This window comes from Pseudophryne corroboree, chromosome 4 (genome assembly GCF_028390025.1).
Source record: "Pseudophryne corroboree isolate aPseCor3 chromosome 4, aPseCor3.hap2, whole genome shotgun sequence".
Lineage (NCBI taxonomy): Eukaryota > Metazoa > Chordata > Amphibia > Anura > Myobatrachidae > Pseudophryne > Pseudophryne corroboree.
The window spans coordinates 904218684-904231658 of record NC_086447.1 but is presented as its reverse complement, the minus strand read 5'-3'; the positions used below and the strand labels follow the sequence as shown (position 1 = coordinate 904231658).

Sequence of the window (12975 nt, the reverse complement as noted above, 5' to 3'; positions counted from 1 at the left end):
TGGTTGCTATGAGCCGTCATGTCCGTCAGTGCCAGCCCTCCTCTTCCTTCATCAGCCGCAGGGACACTGATACACTTGCCGCCTCCCGGGTCCCACCGGCGTCGCTGCAGCGATTCTCCGCACTCCTCCGCTGGCACCAGCGCCCGACCCTCTCCGCTAGTCAGCCCCGGCCTCACAGCACACGGAAACCCGCCGGCGTCCTCAGCAACTCCGGCAATACAGTGAGTACTTTTAGATAGCACTCACGCTGCCGCCCATCAGCGCCTCTCCATCTGCCCTGCTCCGGTCACATCACCTGGACTCCGCTGGCAGCTGTGACAATCTACAGCTCTGTCAGCCTGCACAGGAGATCCAGGTGTGTACTCTCGCAAGGGGAACCGCAGTCTGCCTCACCGCCGGCGGGGAGCTCTATTTATTCCCCCCAGACCTCTGGCTCGTGCGGCCTCCTTCCCGCCGGAGCCGCGCGCTGTCCCCTAGCCGCCGCCAATCAATATCTATTTCTCCCCCAGCTCGCGATCCACCTTGTATCCCCGCTCGTGGGCCTGCTTTTCCCGCCCTGCAGGGTATTACTCCCGCAGCGCGCGGACCATATAAGGACTCCATCTGCCACTCTTTGCTGCCCTGCAGGCTATTGCTGGCCCACAATGTCCCTCACTATCCCACAAAACACACAGTAACTACTAGGTCAAGTATCATTATATGACAGGCTATAATGTTAAACTCATACACTATATAATTTAAATAAATATATATATATATCACAAATATTCAACCTCCTTCTTCTTTTTTTTTGTAAAAGTTCATCTATATACACATTTACACACGCATAAATGAATATATATATATATATATATATATATACATATATATACACACATCAGATATATACATTTCTTATATTTACAGCATAATATTCATATTACACTCTCCCCCTGGTGATCCATTTTAAATCATTTAAAGCAATTGGATCACCATTTCTAATTTGACTAACTCCAGGTTTGTATGGGTAAGTACCCATAGTAAGGCCACACATCTACCATATTGGGATGTATTATTCTGGGTATAATGCTAGGTTTTCCTAATTCATCATAGGTAAGCATGGATGGGGGCCGGCATACCCTTCTTGATCTATCCCATACCTGCTCCTCCTCTATTTCACTATAAGGATATGAAAACCTATCAGAGTCATCTGATACCCTTGGACTTTCAATATTACAATAGTCCAGATTTCCTTCCCAGGGATAGTTATCATTAGACTTTTGGATATTACCTTCCACATGTTCTAGGGGACCCTCAGTAACATGGTCATCAGTAAATTTGCCAACACCCAAACATTCATCCTTATAATAATACCCTTGTATCTCTGTTTCATCATCTAGGTCATTTATCATACTCAATTCATTATGTTTTGCATCTCTACTTTTTGTTCTTTCAGTAGTTGTGCTGGTAGTATCGTTTACTTCAAGCCCTTCTAACCGAACTTCTTTCCCTATAGGTAATAGATGTTGCCTATGATATGTCAGTATCCTGTTTTCTCCTGACTCAGGCTTGATCTTATATACAGGTAAGTTTGAAAATTTCTCAACTATCACAAAAGGATCTTCCCTCCACCTATTTGAAATTTTAAACTTTCTAGGTGTCCCTAGGTATCTCAGTAAAACTCGATCCCCTGGAACTAACTCATGGTCACGTATTCTCCTGTCATATCTGGTCTTATTTTTTAATCCCAATTTCCTTGCTGCACATTCAGCAATATCATAAGCCTCCTGTAATTCCTCCCGCAATTTCTTTATGTATTTTAAGTGGGAGATAGCAGGTTTGTCACTAGTGGATATCCCCATACATACATCTATGGGAAGCCTGGCTTCACGACCAAACATTAAACAGTAGGGGGAATACCCTGTGGCTTCATTCTGCGTACAATTATATGCATGTACTAAACGGTCAGTATGTCTTTTCCAGTACCTTTTATCAAGGGGATTTAATGTTCCCAACATATCCAATAAGGTTCTGTTGAACCTCTCAGGTTGAGGGTCACCTTGAGGATGATAGGGAGTTGTCCTAGATTTAGTTATTCCACAGGTTACACAAAGCTCCTTTATTAGTTTACTTTCAAATTCTCTGCCTTGGTCAGAGTGAAGTCTGTTTGGAAAACCATAGTGGATAAAAAATTTGGTCCATAATGTGTTTGCCACTGTTGATGCCTTTTGATTTGGTGTAACATACGCCTGGGCGTATCTGGTGAAATGATCAGTTATCACCAATATGTGACATTTCTTTCCTGGTTCTACTTCTAGTGTCAAAAAATCCATGCATATCAAATCCATAGGCCCACTACTTTTAAAATTTACCAAAGGGGCAATTTGTTTAATTACAGTTTTCCGAACTATACAATTTCCACAGTTCCTACAATAGGCCTCTACTTCTTCCCTCATTCCAGGCCAATAAAACCTATCTGATATTAGCTTAAAGGTTTTGTCATACCCTAAATGGCCATGGTCATTGTGCAAAGCTTTCATTACTGTACCTCTATGCTTTTTAGGCAGTACTAACTGTTTCCTTTCACCTCCTTCAGATTTCATAGTTACACGATATAATAACCCATCTGTTAGGAATAACTTGTTCCTCTGTCGCTCCAATAACTTAGCTTCTTTGGTAACTAGTGGGGGCCTAGAACTCCAACTCTGTTTCATTTTGTTTATTACATCTCTTATGTCTGGATCTTGATTTTGATCATCCTGTATCTGGCCTCTCCGGAGTCTAGGCAACCCTTCTAACTCTAAATTACTCAGCCAACAATATGATAATGGGATAGCTTCAGAAGTGGCTCCTAGAGGACTCAACATTTCTCCTGGCATCATTTCCCCAATTTGTATTTGATGACATATCCCTTTTACATCTCCCATAGGCACTTCAATCCATTCTTCTTCAACGTCACTACTACCCTGGTTGGGGATCCTAGACAACGAGTCAGCATCAATATTATTTATTCCAGGTCTATATTTTAGAGAGAAGTTATACAAGGCCAATGCTGCAAGCCACCTGTGTCCAGTAGCATCGAGTTTTGCTGTTGTTTGTATATAAGTTAAGGGGTTATTGTCGGTGTGTACCTCAAAAGGTACACCATACAAATAGTCATGGAATTTCTCTATCGTCCTAAGTGGATGCTGGGGTTCCTGAAAGGACCATGGGGAATAGCGGCTCCGCAGGAGACAGGGCACAAAAGTAAAGCTTTTACAGGTCAGGTGGTGTGTACTGGCTCCTCCCCCCATGACCCTCCTCCAGACTCCAGTTAGATTTTTGTGCCCGGCCGAGAAGGGTGCAATTCTAGGTGGCTCTCATAAAGAGCTGCTTAGAGAGTTTAGCTTAGGTTTTTTATTTTACAGTGATTCCTGCTGGCAACAGGATCACTGCAACGAGGGACAGAGGGGAGAAGAAGTGAACTCACCTGCGTGCAGGATGGATTGGCTTCTTGGCTACTGGACATGAAGCTCCAGAGGGACGATCACAGGTACAGCCTGGATGGTCACCGGAGCCACGCCGCCGGCCCCCTCACAGATGCTGAAGCAAGAAGAGGTCCAGAATCGGCGGCTGAAGACTCCTACAGTCTTCTTAAGGTAGCGCACAGCACTGCAGCTGTGCGCCATTTTCCTCTCAGCACACTTCACACGGCAGTCACTGAGGGTGCAGGGCGCTGGGGGGGGGCGCCCTGGGAGGCAAATGAAAACCTTTAAAAAGGCTAAAAATACCTCACATATAGCCCCAGAGGCTATATGGAGATATTTACCCCTGCCTAAATGTACTAAATAGCGGGAGACGAGCCCGCCGAAAAAGGGGCGGGGCCTATCTCCTCAGCACACGGCGCCATTTTCTGTCACAGCTCCGCTGGTCAGGAAGGCTCCCAGGTCTCTCCCCTGCACTGCACTACAGAAACAGGGTATAACAGAGAGGGGGGGCAAAATAAATGGCAATATATTAATATAAAAGCAGCTATAAGGGAGCACTTAATCATAAGGCTATCCCTGTCATATATAGCGCTTTTTGGTGTGTGCTGGCAGACTCTCCCTCTGTCTCCCCAAAGGGCTAGTTCCTGTCTTCGTATAGAGCATTCCCTGTGTGTCTGCTGTGTGTCGGTACGTGTGTGTCGACATGTATGAGGACGTTATTGGTGTGGAGGCGGAGCAATTGCCAAATATGAGGATGTCACCTCCTAGGGGGTCGACACCAGAATGGATGCCTTTTTTTGTGGAATTACGGGATAGCGTCAACTCGCTTAAGCAGTCGTTTGCCGACATGAGGCGGCCGGACACTCAATTAGTGCCTGTCCAGGCGCCTCAAACACCGTCAGGGGCTGTAAAACGCCCCTTGCCTCAGTCGGTCGACACAGACCCAGACACAGGCACTGATTCCGGTGGTGAAGGTGACGAATCAACCGTATTTTCCAGTAGGGCCACACGTTATATGATTTTGGCAATAAAGGAGATGTTACATTTAGCTGATACTACAGGTACCACTAAACAGGGTATTATGTGGGGTGTGAAAAAACTACCAGTAGTTTTTACCGAATCAGAAGAATTAAATGACGTGTGTGATGAAGCGTGGGGTGCCCCGATAAAAAACTGCTAATTTCAAAGAAGTTATTGGCTTTATACCCTTTCCCGCCAGAGGTTAGGGAGCGCTGGGAAACACCTCCTAGGGTGGACAAAGCGCTAACACGCTTATCAAAACAAGTGGCGTTACCCTCTCCTGAGACGGCCGCACTTAAAGATCCATCAGATAGGAGGATGGAAAATATCCAAAAAGGTATATACACACATGCAGGTGTTATACTACGACCAGCTATTGCGACTGCCTGGATGTGCAGTGCTGGGGTAGTTTGGTCAGAGTCCCTGATCGAAAATATTGATACCCTGGACAGGGACAATATTTTACTGTCGTTAGAACAAATAAAGGATGCATTTCTTTATATGCGTGATGCACAGAGAGATATCTGCACACTGGCATCACGGGTAAGTGCTATGTCCATTTCGGCCAGAAGAGCTTTATGGACACGACAGTGGACAGGCGATGCGTAGAGGAGTTATTTGGGGTCGGTCTATCGGATTTGGTGGCCACGGCTACGGCCGGGAAATCCACCTTTCTACCTCAAGTCACTCCCCAACAGAAAAAGGCACCGACCTTTCAACCGCAGCCCTTTCGTTCCTTTAAAAATAAGAGAGCAAAGGGCTATTCATATCTGCCACGAGGCAGAGGACGAGGGAAGAGACAGCAACAGGCAGCTCCTTCCCAGGAACAGAAGCCCTCCCCGGCTTCTACAAAAGCCTCAGCATGACGCTGGGGCTTCGCAAGCGGACTCGGGGGCGGTAGGCGGTCGTCTCAAGAATTACAGCGCGCAGTGGGCTCACTCGCAGGTAAATCCCTGGATCCTGCAGATAATATCTCAGGGGTACAGGTTGAAATTAGAGACAGAGCCACCTCGCCGTTTCCTGAAGTCTGCTTTACCAACGTCCCCCTCAGAAAGGGAGACGGTTTTGGAAGCCATTCACAAGCTGTATTCTCAGCAGGTGATAGTCAAGGTACCTCTTCTACAACAAGGGAAGGGGTATTATTCCACTCTTTTTGTGGTACCGAAGCCGGATGGCTCGGTAAGGCCTATTCTAAATCTGAAGTCCTTGAACCTGTACATAAAGAAGTTCAAGTTCAAGATGGAGTCACTCAGAGCAGTGATAGCGAACCTGGAAGAAGGGGACTTTATGGTATCCTTGGACATCAAGGATGCGTATCTCCACGTTCCAATTACCCCTCACACCAGGGGTACCTCAGGTTCGTTGTACAAAACTGTCACTATCAGTTTCAGACGCTGCCGTTTGGTTTGTCCACGGCACCTCGGGTCTTTACAAAGGTAATGGCCGAGATAATATTTCTTCTTCGAAGAAAAGGCGTATTAATTATCCCATACTTGGACGATCTCCTAATAAGGGCAAGGTCCAGAGAACAGCTAGAGATGGGTTTAGCACTATCTCAAGAGGTGCTAAAGCAGCACGGATGGATTCTGAATATTCCAAAATCCCAATTAATGCCGACAACTCGTCTGCTGTTCCTGGGGATGATTCTGGACACAGTTCAGAAAAAGGTTTTTTCTTCCCGAAGAAAAAGCCAAGGAGTTATCTGACCTGGTCAGGAACCTCCTAAAACCAGGAAAGGTGTCTGTACATCAATGCACAAGAGTCCTGGGAAAAAATGGTAGCTTCTTACGAAGCAATCCCTTTCGGCAGATTCCATGCAAAGGGATCTGTTGGACAAATGGTCAGGGTCGCATCTTCAGATGCACCTGCGGATAACCCTGTCGCCAAGGACAAGGGTATCCCTTCTGTGGTGGTTGCCGGAGGCTCATCTATTGGAGGGCCGCAGATTCGGCATGCAGGATTGGATCCTGGTGACCACGGATGCCAGCCTGAGAGGCTGGGGAGCAGTCACACAGGGAAGAAATTTCCAGGGAGTGTGGTCGAGCCTGAAAAAGTCTCTTCACATAAGCATTCTGGAACTAAGAGCAATCTACAATGCTCTAAGCCAGGCGGAACCTCTGCTTCAAGGAAGACCGGTGTTGATCCAGTCGGACAACATCACGGCAGTCGCCCATGTAAACAGACAGGGCGGCACAAGAAGCAGGAGGGCAATGGCAGAAGCTGCCAGGATCCTTCGCTGGGCGGAGAATCACGTGATAGCACTGTCAGCAGTATTCATCCCGGGCGTGGACAACTGGGAAGCAGACTTCCTCAGCAGACACGACCTTCACCCGGGAGAGTGGGGACTTCATCCAGAAGTTTTCCACATGCTATTAAACCGTTGGGTAAAACCAATGGTGGACATGATGGCGTCTCGCCTCAACAAAACACTGGACAGGTATTGCGCCAGGTCAAGAGATCCGCAGGCAATAGCTGTGGACGCGCTGGTAACACCTTGGGTGTACCAGTCGGTATATGTGTTTCCTCCTCTGCCTCTCATACCAAAGGTATTGAGGATTATACGGCAAAGAGGAGTAAGACTAGTGGCTCCGGATTGGCCAAGAAGGACTTGGTACCCGGAACTTCAAGAGATGGTCACGGACGATCCGTGGCCTCTACTTCTGAGAAGGGACCTGCTTCAGCAGGGTCCTTGTCTTTTTCAAGACTTACCGCGGCTGCGTTTGACGGCATGGCGTTTGAATGCCAGATCCTAAAAGGAAAAGGCATTCCAGAAGAAGTCATTCCTACCTTGATAAAGGCAAGGAAGGAAGTCACCGCGAAGCATTATCGCCGTATTTGGCGAAAATATGTTGCGTGGTGCGAGCAGCGGAGTGCTCCGATGGAGGAATTTCAACTGGGTCGTTTTCCTACATTTCCTGCAATCAGGATTGTCTATGGGTCTCAAATTGGGATCTATTAAGGTTCAAATTTCGGCCCTATCAATATTCTTCCAAAAAGAATTGGCCTCAGTCCCTGAGGTCCAGATTTTTATCAAAGGAGTACTGCATATACAGCCTCCTGTGGTGCCTAAGGTGGCACCGTGGGATCTAAATGTAGTTTTAGATTTCCTCAAATCCAATTGGTTTGAACCACTAAAGAATGTGGATTTGAAATATCTCACATGGAAAGTGACTATGTTACTGGCCCTGGCTTTTGGCCGGGAGAGTATCTGAACTGGCGGCTTTGTCTTATAAAAGCCCTTATTTAATTTTCCATTCGACATAGGGCAGAGCTGCGGACGCGTCCGCATTTTCTCCCTAAGGTGGTATCAGCGTTTCACCTGAACCAGCCTATTGTAGTGCCTGCGGCTACAGACGACTTGAAGGACTCCAAGTTGTTGGACGTTGTCAGAGCCTTAAAAATATACATTTAAAGGACGGCTGGAGTCAGAAAATCTGACTCGCTGTTTATACTGTATGCACCCAACAAGTTGGGTGCACCTGCTTCTAAGCAGTCGATTGCTCGTTGGATTTGTAACAAAATTCAACTTGTACATTCTGTGGCAGGCCTGCCACAGCCTAAATCTGTAAAGGCCCATTCCGCAAGGAAGGTGGGCTCATCTTGGGCGGCTGCCCGAGGGGTCTCGGCATTACAACTCTGCCGAGCAGCTACGTGGTCAGGGGAGAACACGTTTGTAAATTTTTACAAATTTGATACCCTGGCAAAGGAGGACCTGGAGTTCTCTCATTCGGTGCTGCAGAGTCATCCGCACTCTCCCGCCCGTTTGGGAGCTTTGGTATAATCCCCATGGTCCTTTCAGGAACCCCAGCATCCACTTAGGACGATAGAGAAAATAAGAATTTACTTACCGATAATTCTATTTCTCGGAGTCCGTAGTGGATGCTGGGCGCCCATCCCAAGTGCGGATTATCTGCAATACTTGTACATAGTTATTGTTAACTAATTCGGGTTATTGTTTAGGAAGCCATCTTTCAGAGGCTCCTCTGTTATCATACTGTTAACTGGGTTTAGATCACAAGTTGTACGGTGTGATTGGTGTGGCTGGTATGAGTCTTACCCGGGATTCAAAATCCTCCCTTATTGTGTACGCTCGTCCGGGCACAGTACCTAACTGGAGTCTGGAGGAGGGTCATGGGGGGAGGAGCCAGTACACACCACCTGACCTGTAAAAGCTTTACTTTTGTGCCCTGTCTCCTGCGGAGCCGCTATTCCCCATGGTCCTTTCAGGAACCCCAGCATCCACTACGGACTCCGAGAAATAGAATTATCGGTAAGTAAATTCTTATTTTTTCTACCACACACCACTTTAAAGCCAAAAATTCCAACTTATGGGTAGGATAGTTCTTTTCACTAATGGATAAGCCCCGGCTAGTAAAAGACACAGGTTTCAGTTCACCCTGGTGCTTCTGATATAATACCCCTCCTATTCCTTCTAGTGAAGCATCTGTGTGGAGAACATATGGAAGGGTTGGATCAGCATATGCCAGGACTGGAGCACCCGTCAGTTTTTCTTTTAGAGCTTGAAAAGCCATTTCACATTTAGGATCCCATCTGTTTCCAAATGGTTCACTTGGTTTGAACCATTGGTTGGATATTGTTTTAGTAGTTTTCTTTTTATTATTTGGGGGATACCCTTTAGTCAAATCAGTAAGAGGCTTTGAAATTTTAGAATAGTTCGGGACAAAACGGCGGTAATAACCACAGAACCCTAAAAAAGATCTAAGTTCTTTCAATTTAGTCGGACGGGGCCAATTCCTCACTGTATCAACTTTGGCAGGGTCAGTTGACACTCCTTCCCTACTTACAATGTGTCCCAAATATTTCACAGAGGACCTACATAGCTGGCATTTATCGATGGATAGCTTCAATCCTCCCTCTATTAATCTATCCAACACTTTTAATAGACGGGAGTTATGTTCGGCTAGGGAATTTCCGAAAACAATAATATCATCTAGATAGACAATAACTTCTCTGTAATTCATGTCCCCTATAACTTTCTCCATAGTCCTTTGAAAAGTAGCAGGAGCTCCCTTTATACCTTGCGGCATTTTTAAGAATTCGAAGAATCCCAATGGGCAGATAAAGGCTGTTTTTTCTCTGTCTTCTGGGCACATAGGAATCTGATAAAACCCATTTCTTAGATCAAGTACTGAAAACCACCTGCTCCCTTGTAAACAATCTAATGCCTCGTCAATCTTAGGAACTGTGTACTGGTCTGGTACAGTTCGAGAATTTAGTGTCCTATAATCTACACACATACGGATTTTTCCATTTTTTTTTTTGCTATCACAATTGGAGAGGCATATGGGCTGCGGGACTCAATAATGATTTGGTTCTCCAGTAATCCCTTCAGGTGTAACCGAACGTCCTCAAAATCCGCAGGTGCTATCCTACGAGAACGTTCTCTAAAAGGACTTATATCATTTAACTTTATGCCATGCTCTACTCCTTTTGCTTCTCCTAAGTCCCATTCTCCTGTTGAGAACGCTTGTTTTCTATATTCTAATTCCTTAATTAGAGAAACCTTGTCTTCTTTTACCATGTCACTTTCCTGAAAACAAACATCAAATTCATTCCCACTTTCACTGAGATTGGTTCCTGGTTGTACCAGCAAGGTATGTCCTACACCCATAACTCGTCTATCTTCATCCCGGCACCAATTTGATAGTACATGGTATAACTGAGTGTTAGTCCCCACAATCACAGGGGGCCCATTTCTTTCTCCCTGAATTTTAGGACATATGAGAGCAATAAAGGGTACTTCTAAAGGCTCTTCAGGTGTTTTCCCATCAAATTCAAGGGTTACTTGTACATAACCCAAATAGGGGTACTTTTCAACACTTAATCCCCAGATGACTAGCCCACTAAGTGGTTGTATGGGTACATTTGATATATGATCATTATACCATGTTTCAAAAATTATAGATACTTGGGACCCACTGTCTAAAAGTACTTTACAGTTAACTCCATTAATAGATGCAGAAACTATGGGGGCAGGCCCCAATAGACCCTCTGGCACCGTCCCGTTCCACCATGAATTCCCCATTGCACAGTTGCTGACTTCTAGGGGGACTGTGAGGGGTTCACAGCCCTCCCCTGTTCGTTTCCCTGCCCCGTAGAATTTCCTCTATGTGCGTTATAATTTGTTACCGAAGTTCTTGAAGATGATCCATCATTATTTGCATTACATTCAAACGCTCTGTGTCCCATTCTACCACATCTAAAACATCCTCTTCCTCTATTATTGTAAGAGTTTCCTCTTCCCATGCCTCGATCAGATGAATTGTTATTACTCTTCTGAGAAGAGTTTCCTGAGTTTCTGCTACTTTGAGAGGCTATAAATTGCTCTATTTTCTTATTTTGCTCTTCTATCATTTTAACTACCTTATCTTCAAAAGGATTTACTTCTATAGAGGGTTGAACGACCTTAACCTTTTTTATTGTTTTTTCTCTCATTTCGATTAATACTTCTTCCTGCTTTACTTCTTTTAACAATTCGTTAAAAGTAGGAGTAGGTTCCCTTGTTCCCGAACATCTAATTTTCTGGGCCACAGAATCAGTGGTCATTGCTCCCCTCAATAACTGCTTCATTCTACTTCTATCTACTTCATCCCGGGTAATTCCACCCTTTTCTACTATCTTGTATAAAAGTTTGTCCAATCTTATTAAGTAAGCACTTAACTTTTCTCCAGGTTCCTGGAACGTATGATGCAACCTAGATGTTAAATCCCCTACATCTTCTAAGGTACCATAGGCATAATCTAACGCCTCAAAATATGTCTCAAGAGTAGCTTGCGGATTACTTCGTCTAGCTGCCTGTATTATTCCCATGGCAGGCCCCCTTAAGCTTTCAACCACTCTTTGCCTTTTTATTTGATCAGGGCATTGCCATTCCTCAGCTTGCTGAACAGCAGCTTCTTTCCAGGACTCGTACATTTCTTCACCTAGTGGTACAGGTACTATCCCCGAAAATATTCGTAATCTTCTATAGCTCCCTTCATAGTGCCAGCGTTCTAACTGGGTAACCACTCTATCTACCATTGTCTCAAACTGTGACCCATCTACATTTGCACCATTCCCTTGTGTATTACTATTTGCATTTTCCCTTTCAGGGGTGTCCACAGAAGTGGATATGTGTGCATTACTGGCTTCCTCATCTTTTCTCTTAGGCCAGATAATATACCACCGCCTCCCAACTTCCTCATTTGCCATTATCATCATTGGGATCATACATGGATCTAACTCCTTTTCAGCTTCTATTAATATAGCTATTTCTTCTCTCCATTTATCCACAATCTTAGGTCTCTTAACCCCATATAATTTGTCTATAATTGTTCTAATGACTTCTTCATCTGAAAATTCAGAGAAATTTCCTCCTATTGCTATACATTTTTTAGGATTTTTCTCTTTTTGCATACACCAAGTGTATATATCCTCTTCTGTTAAATTCTCCATTCTTACTGAACTCATATCTCAGCAGTGCCTCCAAATGTAACCCTACCCTCAATACCCTGAACTAGAGCTGTCTATGTATTCTATTAAGGGATGGTTACCTAATATCAGTGCCTCCACCCAAGCTAATTATTTTAGGCTTGCCCGGGTAAGCCCTTTCCGCTTTTAGTAATGAATTTGCAAATCAATATGTCTATAAATGTATATGCGTGCACATTCTATACAGTATTATGCCTGTTCTTCTGTTTGTTTTCCAGGATCTCCGGATGGAAATTTCAAGTACATTACATATGGTAAGTATAAGTAAAAGTATTTATTCTTTCTCATAAAGGTTTAGAAGAAATTTAAAAAACAAAACACATTTCACCAACATAGTAAATACATCACTTTTCCAATCCTGTCTCACTAATACCCTCCCTTTTCTTTAACCTATACAGGTTATTTGCATGCAATACAAAAAATCTCCTTTGTTAAACAACACCGTTAGGTGTTTGAGTGACCCGGGTACTCGTTATAAGATAGTGCACTATCAACCCGATAAAACTCATAGAAGAAACAATAAATGATTCTAAATACTTAACATCACACTTTAGTAATAATATTCCTCTTTCCTTTCTGTTATTTTTCAGTCTGTGGGAGAAAAGGTATGTATCTATACAGAAGGCTACTGTAACACTTGCTGTCCAATAAGTTGTAATATATTGCCACTTATGTTTCTCTTTTATCATTTAGGTGAAAAGTATCCTTTCCTCAGATGTAACTTACATCAGCTTTTCCTTTCTTTGCACAATAAAAGTATTGGAATGTCTTTTACTTAGATGTTGTGTTCCTTTAATACACTACATTCTGTATAGCCTTATTGTTGATATCTGGAAATGCCATAGTCCTTAGTGCAGGCTTATTTAGTTGATTCCTCTATAGTGATAACTAAATTTATATTGCTGTTAGTATATGTTGTAAACAGTCGGTTAAATGCACCTACACTTTTGCTTCATGCTGTTGCAGTAACAAATCACCTTCTCTCCTCCCCTTATTAGCTGACAGTTCTTTCAGATTT

General features: G+C 44.2%; 1 long non-coding RNA gene across 1 annotated transcript in view; it reads left to right on the top strand.

The window, feature by feature from the left end:
* The window catches only part of LOC134911879 (uncharacterized), a 45455-nt gene extending 32856 nt beyond the window's left edge, over positions 1–12599 (top strand). The window contains exons 4-6 of the long non-coding RNA XR_010176928.1: positions 1496–1564; positions 12176–12211; positions 12548–12599. This is a non-coding gene — a long non-coding RNA (uncharacterized LOC134911879). The remainder of the gene's footprint in view (positions 1–1495; positions 1565–12175; positions 12212–12547) is intronic.
* Positions 12600–12975: the final 376 nt, after the last annotated feature.